This window comes from Peromyscus maniculatus, chromosome 2, assembly GCF_049852395.1.
Source record: "Peromyscus maniculatus bairdii isolate BWxNUB_F1_BW_parent chromosome 2, HU_Pman_BW_mat_3.1, whole genome shotgun sequence".
NCBI classification, from domain to species: Eukaryota; Metazoa; Chordata; class Mammalia; order Rodentia; family Cricetidae; genus Peromyscus; species Peromyscus maniculatus.
Genome location: NC_134853.1, coordinates 125,314,296 through 125,329,404, shown reverse-complemented (window position 1 = coordinate 125,329,404; position 15,109 = coordinate 125,314,296). Strand labels below are relative to the sequence as shown.

General features: G+C 43.9%; 1 protein-coding gene across 8 annotated transcripts in view; it reads right to left on the bottom strand.

Annotated features, from left to right (window-relative positions):
• Dab1 (DAB adaptor protein 1) overlaps nucleotides 1-15,109 on the bottom strand; it is a 1,137,674-nt gene that overhangs the window by 65,144 nt on the left and 1,057,421 nt on the right. The window lies entirely within an intron of this gene.

Below are 15,109 nucleotides of genomic sequence, written 5' to 3'. Positions count from 1 at the left end.
CTGAGTCGTCCGTCCCCCCCCCCCCCCCCCCCCCCCCCCCCCCCCGCAGTTGGTGAAAAGCTATGTTGAGGGATGAAAGACTTGCTCTATTCTTTTTCAAAGTTACCATTTTGGGTAGAGGAGGGGACACATACATCCTTTTCATCAGTTGAATCCCTCTGTCTGCAATGTCTGGTCTCATCACCTCCTTGAAAAGCTCTTTTGATGGCCACATGAAATGGCACCATATCTGTTAAGCAGCCCCTGAATGGGGCTAGCCTTCCCTCTCCCTGCAGGAATTCCCTTAAAATGCCTGATGGATCCCCTCTCACACAGATGCTCACAGCGTTTGCTCTGGCAAGTCTGACTGACTCGTCTTTTTTTCCACACTAGACTCTGCCGTCCTGACCCCTGCCATCTCTCAGCCTTGCCCTGTGCTCCACCCACATTGTTTAACTGAAACAAGCTGCTTGATGCTCAGTAATTTGAAACTGGCCTTTCTGTTTCTGTGATCCAAGCGGCCACAACACTAAAGTTTCCCATCCTACTACACGATGGAGCTCTTTATGGTTATTTTCCTATAATAATCTCATATATCATCCTAATTAATACTCTCTAAAGGCTTGCATAGCCAAAAGATGCTGGTGGTCAGTTTAGAGTGCTTACAAAGAGTCTTTTTCTCTACATCTAGAAGTCCGAATTCTAGCCATCGTACTAATGCAAGCCACCAAGTAGTCCTCTGCACCACAGTTTATTCTCCTGGAAAAACCAGATGAAAGGCTTCTAATTCAAAAGTCCTGATCTATAGAGATCAATAAAGGCAATGAAAAGGCAAATTTCAAAAATCCTAAAGGACTTCAAGAACTATACTGAACAGATATGGGAAGGGTAGACAGTCTTGTCTTGCTCCTGATTTCACTGGAAATGCTTTGAGTTCCTCTCTTTTTAAAATGATGCTGGCCGTGTGCTTATTGTTAAAGGTCATAAACTTATAATTATTCCTAATAAATCTATATATTTTACATGCAACTCTTTATTGAGGATCATATCTGCTTATTTCTCTAGATTCCCTTGCTTATATTTGGTTTGAATAGCCCAAGAAGAAAAATGAATGAGTTTGGTGGTGCACAAAATCTTTCCTATTCCTGAAGACCAGGAGGGAGAGAGAAAGACAGACAGCACAGACATCTCTGCTACAAAAGCCTCCACAGCCACGAGGGTGCACATTCTCCAAGGCTCATAGTCTAGGCTTCCTGTTCCTGAGAAGCCACTAGGATCTCCGGGCTCAGTGGGCCTCTGGGTCTCACAACAGTCACCACCTTAGTTCTAGAGATCACTGACTTACAAAACGTCAATTCCTCAGCCTCTTGCTTGACCAGGGCTTCTGACCATGTGAATCATCTGCTGTTCCAGAACGTTCTGCCTTGCCTTCATCTGCCAGGATGCAACTTCTACTTGCCTCTCTGACAACCCTTAGAGCTCTCCTTTCTGCCTCATCTGCTTTCCAGTGGCCCATTGCTCCCTGTACAACAGAGTGGTATCACCGCCTCATGCCCTTAGTCTCTCAACTGGCAATATGGAAATTTATACTTTGACTGGATTTTGGCATGATTAAAGTTGGTGGAGGAAGGGTTTGTTAGCAAAACAATTGGAATCTGCTTGTTTTGTTTCATCAAAAGGACAGATTTAGCTAGCAGAGGAAAATTGCTCTGAGAGTGGTAGCTTTTTCATGATGTTAATGATGTAAAATTGATGAGATTTATATTCACGCAACATGGGGCATTGATTTATAAGCTTTTGTGAGCCGGAATGGTATGTGGCAGGGGAAAATGGGAGACAAAGACATTCTTCCCTTCTCTTCTTTTCCTGAAAGTATTTCTTTCCGTGCATAATGTAGAAGATGCAATCCATGTCTCCTATTAAATCCAAGTTTGACGACACTGCCTTATTGATTGCCAAGCAGAATATTGCTCTAAAATTAAACAGCGATTAGAAGTCTTCCTGGTGGAATTAGATTTAGAGATGACTGTGCAATGGTAAAATATCACCTACCATGAAGACAGCAGATGGAGATGTTTTAATTTATCTACGAATCCTCATTAAGTATTTTAAAATCAAAACATTCCTAATGCCTGATGATACCTAATATTGCCTTGCAAAGTGTTAGCTGTGTGAGTGCATGTGCACAATGTGCTTAAAGATTTTTGTAACATTATCTTTTCCCGTAGTTAATTTTATGACATGTTAAAAAGCACTGCTCTCCATGTGTCTTATTCACTTGAAAGCTAACTGTCAGTGAGGGGATATGTCATCACTTTCCCCAACCTTCCACTGTGCAGATGCAATATAGATACAGGGAAACACACACACACACACACACACACACACACACACACACACACACACACACAAACACACACATTAGGATTTGGTTAATTCTACAGTTGTGTTATCACATTCATTTCAGTTTGTTCACTGAGCCTAGAAATTGACCTCGGTCTTCAAGTAGAGTTTTATTGCACAACACAATCAAGGGCACTTGGAGCCAGAAGGAACCTTACACATTACATAGTTTGGCTATTAGTTTATTCATGAAGAGACTGAAGGCCAGAGACTGTACTGTCCTAGGCACTTCTATATGCGGACTTGTCTTTCTTACCCAGGGATGCAAAGCACTGATGATAAGAACAGGCTTGTGGAGAAGCTAGGTCTCGTCTCTCTTTTCCTCATTCTCTAGCTTAACAAGCAAAAGCTGAGACTCATGAACGGGGAGCAGAAAGCAAGTGAAACCAAGAACTCGATAGGCAGAAGGAATGGAGATGCTCTGCAATTCTGGCAAATATCTGAGATCAGAGAGGGAAATAAATCAAAACACATAGAGATGAATCCCAGGGGTCACAGAGAAAACAGTCAAGGAAGCATGACCTGGAAGTTTACTTCTAGTTCTTATGAATCATTTCTAGGCTATGCTGTCTGACTTTTCTTTGTGTGATTTGGCAAGGAGAGGCTACCATTGGTGATTGGTGACAAAGACAGCTTCACCCAAAGAGTGTGTTTCTGTAGGGATTCTGGGCCATGGCAGATTGTTCTGGAGGCTGCAGAGGTTGACTAGCCAGTGAAGATGTGACCTGGGGTGGGGGGGTGAAGAAAGGCACACTCTATCCATGCCTGGTCTGTATTTCTCATTGAAAACAGTGCCTTAGAGAGACTCTTACCACTAAAGCAGTTGTTGGTCTTGAAACCAGGGCTTTCAGGACTGAAAGCCTGCATCCTCTTCCCTACACCATGGATCATCCAGGTATCAACACCCTCAGTCCAGTCTGACCCCATCCTCCACATGAACTTTAGGTGCCCTGGCCTACACACAAGCCAAGGAGCTCTTCCCTCCCTTCCTTCCGGAGTTTGTGCTTTCCCACTTCTGTACCATTGCTCATGTGGTTTTCTCTGTGGCTCCCTCTCCCTCTCCTCTCTCCTGCGCTTCATCAACTATATATGCAACTATACTATTTACAGAACTATTGTACCCATGTGCAAAGTCTAGTTGCAGTATCCTGCTCAGGAAGGAACCTTCCCTGACTCCTTCACTGCCTTGGAAAAATTCCCACCCTATACCCCAGAGCATCACATTTGCCCTTCCATGTAAGATTCTTTGATTTGTTTTGCACTAAATCTATCTGTTCATCCAGTTTCTCACATCACATAGGAATTGAGGCTTTGCTATGATCTAGATCTCATGCTACATATCTATGCAAATGATGAAAACATCATCCTTCCTCAAGGACCTCATGGTCTCAAAGCATGTGACAAAACCTAAAACCACAAGATAGCATGGCAAGACTTCCATCAAATGCAGGTTGCACAGGATGGGAGCAGCACCGAGGAAGGCACATGAGGAAGACTGGACAAAAGAGGCTGTGAACTCAGTCTAAGTCTTGAAGGATAGGTGGGAAGTTCCCAGAAGAGTAGGGCAAAGGTTATGTAATAGAAAGCACCTAGTTCCTAATCACAGGTTGTCATTTCCTCTCTGCTTTGGGAATGTTAAACCTTCAGGAAAAATTCCATGGTGGGTTCTCTCCAGTTCCTAAAAAGCTTTCCCTAGCACAGTAATTGACACATAATGAGTACTGAAGGAGGGGAAGGGCAGGCCAAGCCATCTTGGACATGTACTGCTCAAGGTAGGTACTCAATAAATGCTCATCGAATGGATGAATTGGGTTAATTCACGACATTTCACATAGGATTCATTCTGTGAACAGAGGGATTCTTAGCATCATTAAATCTTTTTCTTTGCATTTCCATGAGCCATTTAACAATGTTTAAATGAAGTATCAAATTGTTTGGGGGGCTACTGTCTGACAGAATAAATTACAGAGAAGACTTAATTTGTACTATGGTTCAATACAGCCAATTAAATACAGTATGGATTAGAAAGTCATCTGCTGAAGTCTTTCCCATTAGCTATTTTTAAGGAATAAATTCTACCACTTAGCTTTCATATAATCATTGTGTGTATGTGCATTCTCTCTCTTTCCCTCTCTCTCTCTTTCTCTCTTTCTTCCCTGAGGCAATGTTGTTCATGGGAAAAATACCCACCAGGATTCAAGTATGCTAACAAAAAAACAAAATACAACAAAACAGCAGATAAATAGATAGACACAGAATAAAAATAGATACCAGAAAAACACACTACTTCACATGATAAGCAATTACAGTTGTTAAAACCTCACAAGACAAAGGGAGGCCTGGACTCATTATAAAAGCCTTTCTCTTTTCTAACATATTTTTGGATGCATTCACTATGATGCGGTGCCAACACAGGCCTGGGAGGCAACCTCTGTACCAGCCTTCTGGGCACCCCATCATCAAGTGCTAAATGGAGCAGGTCGGGGGGAACTGCTCCCTGGTTGGCACCCTGAAATCTTGTTTCATGTTTTTGTCAAGGACAAGACCAAATTTTCAGATCACATGGTCTCTAGCTGGAGAGGTCATGTGATAACAGGGAGAAGGTAAGTGCTCTCGAGTCGGGGAAACATGGTTGAACATGCAGCTAATCTACCATCTGTCTGTGTGCAGCATCATTCTGACTTTCTCAAATGCCCCTCTCTAATTTCTGTGGACTTTGAAGGATGATATGGAGCCCCAAATGTTGCTGGAAACAGCAAACGGAGTCCCACAAAAATACCAGATAGATGTGGCATACCACCTTTTCCTCACAATGAAGGGAAGGATAAATATGATACATAGTGTTGAGAGGCTGTGGAGAAACACACGTCACTGAAAGCATGTGGGTGCAATGCAGGGATAATGGCGATATCTCTCTCTGGGGCTTTTAGGAGATTAATAAGTTAGTATATAAAGTGCTTAGTGTAGTGCACGGCACCTAGGGAGGAGGGCTGCTTTCTTGTTATCTGTGGAAATGCAGCTTCTCTGGAGAGCTGGCTGCCCATGTTTCAGAGCCTTAAAACCATGCACAAAATGACCCTATGATTCCTCTTGGAGGGAATTAATTATCCAGAAATAATGCAACCTGTGGACAAAGACTGGGATATAAGATGCTCCCCACAGTGCCAAAGAACAGTGAAAAATTAGAAATATCCAAAGCTGTAAGTACTCACTGACTAGCTGAGAAAAAAGATCATGTTTCTATATAATGAAACAGTATGCAGCATGGCAAAAATCATCCATAGAAGTAAGATTTTTTTTTTTTTTTTTTTTTTTTTTGCTACGGAAATACAAGAGCAGCATCCTGTTGAGTTCGAAAAAGCATATTCAAATTAGTATGTTCAGAATGCCCGTGTTTCTGAAGAAAGACAAGGATGTCTATCTATATGTGTACCGGAACTTTGGAAGTCTATCGATTGTCTAATTGACAGTCTAATGAAGGCTGTCTCTTGGTGGAATTACTACATTTAAAATATGACTCTTTATTTATACTAGTTGTTGGTACAATAAATATTTTATGTATGAGAGAAAAATATTAGATGCTTTTATTTTTCTATCACAAACTTAATGCACATGCCATCTTCTCTCCAATCCCAAAAGCTCTCCTTGTGTTCTTTCAGGCTGCTTCCTTCTCCCTTCCTATCATAACAAAGTAAGTTAGTTGTCCAGGGTACATAGTCATTGTTTCATGCATGGATTGGGAGAGAAGTTCAGTTCCTCCTCACATACTAAGCAACACCACCCTAACACACACACACACACACACACACACACACACACACACACACACACACACACACACCTCCTTCCTGTGACAGTCACACCACAGTGTGAAGGGACTGAGAAAAAAAAAATAAAAAACAAAAACGTGGCGAATGCCCTCAAGGCCTTCCAGTACTTGAAACACATCAAAGCCTTCCCACTGCCTTTGGGATAAAGACTGAGAGACCAGCGGGGTCTGCACATCCCACCAGTGTGACCTGGTGTTTCCCTGGGTTCTCTCACCATAGTCCCCCCAATTGATGTCACGTGGCTCTCTTTCTGGCCCTTGAATTAATCACAGCCCCCCTTCAAACATTTTCCCCCTGTTCCATGTGCAGAGAAAGCTTCCCACCCCCCTCCCCCCTCCCCTGTTTAGAGTTTAACCCAGATGCAGCTTCTCAAAGCTCCTGGGACATCCCTGAAGCATGGGTGGGCAGGGAACTGCAGAGTTTGCCGTTCTGTGGATGAGACTGTGTTGATCAGTACCTATCCCCATGAGAGCTGGCTCCTGGAAGGGTACAATGTCATTTCCTCTCCCTCTATTGATCAAGTACAGTGCCCGATATGGAGTAAGGATTCGGTACATTTATACTTTAAAAATATTCAGAACATACAACTTGGCAGTTTAAGCATGCAGTTCCGTGGCATTTAGCATATTCACATTGTTCTGCAACCATCCACCTGCACAAAATTTGAATCTTCCCAAACTGACATTCTGTATCAATAAACAGCTCGCTGCCTTCTCCCATGGCTGCTGGCAACTGCAATTCTACTTTCTCCCTCTATGCCTCTGCCTGTGTATATTTTAAAGGGAAAATCTGCAATGAATCAATCAGCAAGAGCTGGGGTCCAAGTCTGTCCTGGACCCCTCTCTAGCCCCATGAACTCTTTATCTCTTTCCCTAAACCTTCATTTTCCTTGACAATTAAAATGAGGTGGTGGGACTCAATAAACGCGCAGGTCCCTTTTAGCCCTCAGCATTTCTTTAATTCTTTTGTAAAATTCATAACCTGACAACAGCTCTAACAGTTTCTTAACAGCTCTCTAGTCATATGGTATAAACATACAGATCTGGAAAGATGTGACAAGGACCTTGCTTAAAACGGGGAGATGAGTTAGTCAGCTAGCAAGAAGCATTCCCAGACCTGTGATTTGGCCTACAATGTGTTTCACAGGCAAGGAAGAAACAGGTGTGCTTAATCACTTAGCAATCACCAAAGTGTCATGGAAGCTGATGTCTGTTCGAGAGAAGTTAAAAACTCAGTGGGGAAACAGGCCTGAACAGTAGCTTCCCAAAATCCCAGGGCTCATGGGCAAGGATGACTACAGCATCATCACAGTTGCTGGTCTGATCTCGATGTCCCCGTGACTCAGCTCTCACACCTCTACATACAGCAGGCGCTGGAGCGGTGGCATGGGAAACATCAGGCTTGTTATGTAATGGAGGGATTTTTTGTTTCATCTTTTTATGGCTTTGTGGCCTGGAGAAAAATTACCTTCTCATATGGAGCCTCAACTCCTTGGTCTGTAAAACCAGAAGAATCCTTTCCTCATAGGGGTGGAAGGCAGATCATTTAATGTGTCCAGCAAAGCTGGATGATGGAAGGCACTTAATTTAGGGATTTTCTTTTTTTCCGAGGCAAATGAGTTAAAGATTCTCGATTACAGATCAGCTACATTACTGCCGTGCTGGAATCTGGAGTTCACAAACTCAATGAGACTTCCTTGGAACTAACCCGGGAACATCTGGGAGGGACCAAAGCCAAGAGAGTGGGAGATCAAGTCATCGGAACAGAAAAGATCTGAGGGTCGGTTTCCGACTTTATAATGGGGTCTAAGAATGTGGATCCCATTGATCCTGGGAATCTAACCCTCTTCGGTCACTAAGACTTTCTGAGAACAGTTTATTTGAGTCAAGTTTTCCAGCACTTGAAACCCAGGGCTTTCTGAGCGCAGCCACCATCATTGTCCCTGTCATGGGAGGAAACAGACTTAGGACAAGCGGGACCAGGGAAACCCCAGTGTGTGCCTGGCTCATTGACAGTAGTAATTCATGTTAGAATTGTAATTTCAGAGACAGCTTTGGATATGTATTAGAATAAAGCAAGTACACAAACACATTGTTATTAGCAAGCAAGATGGCGCACAGGAGATGGAGGAGACATGGATATTTGTAAATCCTAAAGAGAAATCCTATAGTGTTAAATTTGAAATGGAAACATCAATAACGGGTTATAATTTTTCTTAACAAAATATGTTCCTAGCACTGTTTGCTGAAAGGGCCTAGAAGCAATGAAAGCCTCACAGCGCTGAGCCCTTTGGACACAGCTATCATCTGTCTAGTTACTGATCTCTTAACCCATGTAGAGACAATGTGGCAAAAGGGTAAGTTTTAGAGTTAGCTTTTCCAAATTTCCTGTGTGGTTGAACATTTTCATGATGATAAGTTGGGAACAAATGGAATACAGTATGGTCCCTCCCTCTTCTTAGTTCTGCTCAGTGTGGTGTCTTCATTTATAAAGTGATGGAGAGGTCAGGGATGGGAGGGGATAACACATTTTAGGGCTCTTTCCCAAGAACTCGGGAAACTGGCACACTGCCCCTCTGTGACTTCACTGAAAGTAAGTTAGAGAAAAGGCCTCTGTCCTGTCCACCCGAGCAACCACTGCCCCCAGACACAAGGGGGCCTTAAAGACACACTGTGCTGACAAGTGCTGAGCATGGCAGTGGCCACTGTCCTGTGCACCTCTCCGGTTCCAGGAGCCATAGCAGGAGATCAGCCAGGGCCTTTTAATTTGTAACAGCATTTTTTAAATGCTTGGGTTCAATGGGCATGGGGACAATTTTATACTTTTGAAGAGCTGGTGTGTGTGTGTGTGTGTGTGTGTGTGTGTGTGTGTGTGTGTGTGTGTGTATGAGAGAGAGAGAGAGAGAGAGAGAGAGAGAGACAGAGACAGAGAGACAGAGAGACAGAGACAGAGACAGAGAGACAGAGACAGAGACAAGGAGGGAGAGGAATGGAGGGAGGAGATGGGAGGGAGGAACAGAGAGAGGGAGAAAGAGAAACTTGGAAGTTCTCAGTATGTATAAGGATTCAGACTTTGTATTTTTTACTTTTTCCAGACTATATATATATTTATAAAAAATGATACTATTCAGAGAGTTCATAGTTCATACTATCTTCTAGGCATTGCTAGGTACTCTATATACGTAACCTTCATTTACCTCACCTTTCCATTAACTTTTCAATTTCCCCTACTTTCATTGTCCAAGTAACAGAGACCCAGAAGAGTTAAGTAACTGTCCTAGTGTGCATCTCTGCTGCTGTGATAAACAATATGACCAAAAGCAACTTAGGGAGGAGAGGGCTTGTTTAACCTTACACTTTACATCACTGAGGGATGCCAAGGCAGGAACTCAAGCAGAGGCCATGGAGAAATGCTGCTTTACCTGCTTGCTTCCTCTGGCCAGCTCAGCTACCTTTCTTTTATAGCCCAGGCTCACCTGCCTACGGATAAGACTACCCGTATTGGGCCAGGTCCCCCTCCATCAATTAACAATCAAGAAAATGCTCCATAGGACAATCAACTGAGGTTCCCTCTTCTCAGGCATGTCTAAGCATGTGTCAAATTGACATAAACTATTTGGCAGACAGCTGATATGGTAGAATATGGGTGGTTACCAGACATGGCTGGTTCCAAATTCCAGTTGTCTCTGTGCCCCCAAATAGTTCCAAGTACACTCTAATGGCTTCCATTTCTGTTCCTCTTAAACTCTTATTTTTATTTCTGTTTCTTTCTGCATGAGGAATCCTAATAGCCGATGTAGGCATTTAGTAATATAACTGATGATTTCAACATTTTAACACATGGTATAAAAATTATTGTAGCAAGTAGGTAAATGAATGTGGTTGAATGAAATGAAACAGCATGTTTTGCTACAAGTCACCACAGAAATGAGGTCATTATATTTAATGGAAAATTACTTTTTATGTTGTTACCAATTTGAAATTAACCTTTGTCTTGGTCACAAGAAAGCGTGGCATGCAGACAGAAACTTGCAAGAATGTGAATTGATTACAGTGCAGCCCATGGAAGGAGGCTAGAACTGAGAATCTGGGGATGCCAAAGCCTTCATTTACAAAGTGAGGAAGTGAGGTGGAGAGCTGATGATGTCAGGGCCAGAGAATGACTCTTCAGACCCACAGGAGTGAGACACCAGGGTGCTGAGGCCAGACATTACTTCAATCAGATGCAAACCAGAACCTGAAATGTAAATCGGTCCTCATCTGCTTTTGTCATATAGGTCAGATTGCCCAGCCTCTCGGAATGGAGTTGATAATTAAATAAGATCATGTAAACTTCCTAGTGTTCTGCCCTCCCACAGGGTGCCTAATAACCAGCAGTTAACACCTAGCTCAAGAATTCTGTTCTTGGAAATTACATGCTCCTCTTGCATGCTGAAATATGCCTTGTTCTCCTTCCCTACTGCATATGCTGAAGTCCTGAACCTCAGTACTTCAGCTTGTGGCCTAATTTGGGAACACTGATTACATATACAGTGAGAAGAGGCCATATTAGAGCAGGGTGAGACTCTAATGAAATACTAGATATCTTTACATGAGAGGGAAACTGGAGAAAGACACACATACAAAAACTTCACATAAAATCATAGCAGAGATCATGGTGGGTATGTCCTCAACCCAAGGGGTGTCAAAGAAAGCCAGCAAGCCATGAGAACAGTGGATCCCTTCATAGCAAAGGAGGAATCATCCTGTAGACACTGGTCATAGACTCCCAGCCTCTGGTACAGGAGACAATACTCCGCTTGTTTTCATTGCCCAGTACGCTAGTACTTTGACGCTCTGTCCTTAAACCCTTAACCATCTAGACTGCATTTCTAGAACTCTTTATTTAAGAAGGCTGCCAGGACAATAGGGTGTTAAGGCTAGGGTTTAAGGGAGCCAACACTAAACAGATGCTGTGGGATCTAGCCTCTGTCCCCTTGGTGGGCCTCCATGTTCACCTCCGTAAGTCAAGGAGGCAGGCCTGTGCCTCTAGCTAGGCGGGCTTTCAGTGCTGAATGTCAAGCCCGGCAATAGTTTCCCTATTACTGCCAGACCACGCTGCTGCCATCAGAAGCTTGCAGTGTAGTGCAGCGCCGTGCAATTTACAGCTGCATCTGTCCAATTAGTTCCCATTTAGTGCTGTGCAGCATTCCCCAAATACGCCGCAAACCACCGAGGCGGTGGGCTGAGCTCACAGAGCACAAGGATCAATTGTTTCTCTTACACTAATTGGCCCCATGATTTGTTAGGCTGTTGCCTTGGAAAATGAACTGTCAGTGAAAGAAATTAGCACAAAACTGCCCCCCCCCTTCTTCTTTGGAAAGAAGGTACAATCCTATAGTCATCTGCAAGCTACCTTAGGATTTCAGAGGTAAACTGGGTATCAATTCAAACATTCTTATCTTCCCTGCGTCCTTTTCCTATTTGAGAAGAGAGGATTGTGACTCAGCGTGGTTAAGCAATTTGCCTAATCAATTTTCAATCAATAGTGAAGAGCAGGCTGGGGATGAAGGGCAGTATGATAGCAAGCCTCCTGCTCCTTTGCCTAGAGCAGGTCATCTGGATCTTCTCAGCTGTCTCCCCTCATCTCAACTTCCCCTTCTTCAGACATCCTAACCTCCGTGCCTGACTCTAAGGTAGCAGTGCCCCAGTGAAGGCAGATAGAAGGGGGCCTTCTGCAGCAAATACCACTGTGCAGTGGCTCGGCCATCCTAGGCAGACATCTGGCTTGACCCCAGCAAAGGACCATCAGGACTGTGTGGGATGCTGGGGATGCAGAGGTTGGACTGGAGAGATACCTGCCCTTTTGCAGCACATTCTCGAGAGCAGAGACAGGGAAGTGAAGGCTGCCAAAGGACCCAATTCCCTGACTTTTAATGCACACCAGGGTTTACAATTCTTCCTCCTTGGGTAGCATTTGATTCTTCCATCAGACTACGGAAACCAAGCAATCATCAAATACTTTCATTGCCCTTTCTCCCTCCCTGTGGTATTGCCAGCAGCTACTACAATGTCTGAGGGGTGTGTGTGTGTGTGTGTGTGTGTGTGTGTGTGTGTGTGTTGTAATGATTTGTTGATGAGTATGCAAACACTGTATTTATATCATCATAAAGGTAATAACAGGGTAGGAGGAGAGGCCTGAAGTGGTAAGATTGTAGGGACTTAGTAGGTAAAAGTTAGCAACTGTGGAGGACCTCAAGATGTTCCAACCAGAATGAAAGCATTAGAGTCATGTAGCTATAAAACACATTGGATAGAGAGCGGCAACAGCCGGTGACCATGAAATGTGAGATCCAGGGTGAAAGTCTTTGAAGGTGATTGCCTTAGGGTTTCTATTGAAGAGACACTGGGACCATGGCAACTCTTATAAAGAAAATATTTAATTCTGGTGGCTTGCTTACAGTTTCAGAGGTTCAGTCTATTATCATCATGGTGGGGAGCATGGCAGCCTGAAGGCAGATGTGGTGCTAGAGCTCAGTGTCCTACATCTTGCAGGTAACAGGAAGTCGACTGACACTGAGTGGTATCCTGAGCATAGGAAACCTCAAAGCCTGCCCCTACAGTGATGCACTTCCTCCAACAAGGCCATACCCACTCCAATGAACCTAAACCTTCCAATAGTGCTGCTTCCTATGAGATTATGGGGGCTAATTATATCCAAACTCCCACAGTTCTAAGGGAAGTAAGGGCCAGGGCATGCAGGAGTTTCTGGCCAGGATGAAACCTAGGATTGTGGAAATTATCAACTCAGCTCACTGTGAATAGACCCTGCTGTGACTCTTGGAGTGCCACCAGGATGACAGTCACTTCCTCGGGCTCCCCCTGCTGGAGCAGTTAGTTTGTCTGAGGCTCTGGCTAGAGTGCAGATGAGCCTGGCAACCGCTCTTAGGCCCTGAGCTGTGAAAGCAGGTTCTCTGGTTTAGGGACAATCTAGAAATGTGCTTGTGAACTGAAGATGGACTCTGTTCTTCCTGACCTACTAATTCCTGCTAGCCAGGCCTCAACCTATGACCACAGAAACCCAAAGTCTCCTAGCAACAGGTGAAAGGGATTTGTCTTACTATAACACAGTGATCACAGCTAGGTGTGTTTCCTGACCTTGTATTGTTATACGGCTTTATGTTACCTTAGGGTGAAATCAGAGCAAAGTGTGGGAAGTGTTGATGGTTTTGGATTGTGGTTGCCTCTCCAGTTTCTTCTTCTCCACTATGTGAGGTGGGGAAGTCACAGATCTGGTCATATTTGGCATGCTTATTTATAAGAAGCTATCTTGGGGTATCACCTTTAAGATTGCATGGTAAGCCTAGATGCTTAGAAGGTGTAATAGTTCGAGTGGCAGCTGACATGCCAAGAACAACATTGGACACAGAGCTAACTAGCCTGTCCTCCCGATCATTGGGTGACCCCATGAATAGGATGCCACAGAAGCACAGGACATAGGAAATATATGTGAACTGAGGTACCTCCCCACCCTCCAGGTACCCATGGTCTGGGGAAAACAGTCTGAACAATGATAGTAGAGTTGAGCAGGTTCTCAGAGACCTGGAGATGCTGCGACCAGCCCCAAGGTGCATGTCAAAGGTCTAAATGTCCCCCATTTTACAACCAGATATAGGTTTCAGGATTTTGTATTTATTTTTATTTATTTATTTATTTATTTATTTATTTATTTATTTATTTATTTATTTGTTTGTTTTTTCAAGACAGGGTTTCTCTATGTAGCTTTGGCGCCTTTCCTGGAACTCACTCTACAGAGTTCCCCAGGCTGGCCTCGAACTCACAGAGATACCCCTGCCTCTGCCTCCCAAGTGCTGGGATTAAAGGCGTGTGCCACCACCTACCGGCCTAGGTTTCAGTTTTTTTAAGACCAAACAAGTTTCAGTTTCTTAAACAAAGGGCTATTAATCAAACGACACCCCTGAAAGCAGGAATGAGAGAGAGAGAGAGAGAGAGCATACAAGACCTGAGTCAGTCCCACAGTGTCTCAAGGACAAATCCTGTAACCTCTCTTCTGAGTCATGTCCAGACTTGCCCAAACTTGCTCAATTATGTCCCAAAATGATAAAACTGAACCGCAGCCAATTAGAAGTATACTAATGTAACCGCTGCTTGCTGGGCCAATTATGTTTGAGATGACCTAACTGTTCCTACAATTCCCCTAGCTGTGCTTAAAAGGAGCCTGCACATTCCTCTCGGGGTCGTCGCCATTTTGGACAGGTGGTCGACCTGCATGCTGGTAGTAAACGCTCTCTTTTCTTGCATACTGTTTGAGTCCAGGGTCGTCCTTGAGTGTTTCCTCCGACTCTTACACATGAATCTGGGCAGCTGGCCTCACTAGTAAGGGCTCTTAGGAAGAGATATTTAGGCCAATAAACGAAAGATGAGGTGTGGTGGTATTGTGTTCCCCAAAATATTGTGTACTCTAATAAATTTATCTGGGGTCAGAGAACAGGACAGCCACTAGATACAAAGGCTAGAAAATGGTGGCACTCACACCTTTAATCCTAGCATTCCAGAGATAGAAATCCCTTTGGATCTCTGTGAGTTCAAGGCCACATTGGAAACAGCCAAGCATGGTGACACACGCCTTTAATCCCAGAAAACCAGCCTTTAATCCCAGGGAGTGGTGGTAGAAAACAGAAAGATATATAAGGCGTGAGAACCAGAAACTAGAAGCTTTTGGTTGGTTAAGATTTTGGCTGGTTAAGCATTCAGGCTTTTGAGCAGTAATTCAGCTGAGACCCATTCCGGATGAGGACACAGAGGTCTCCAACCTGAGGAAACAGGATCAGTTAAGGAATTGGCAAGAACCTTTAAGATTCCTGCTATAATGAGGAGCAAGTAAGGGACAGACAACCA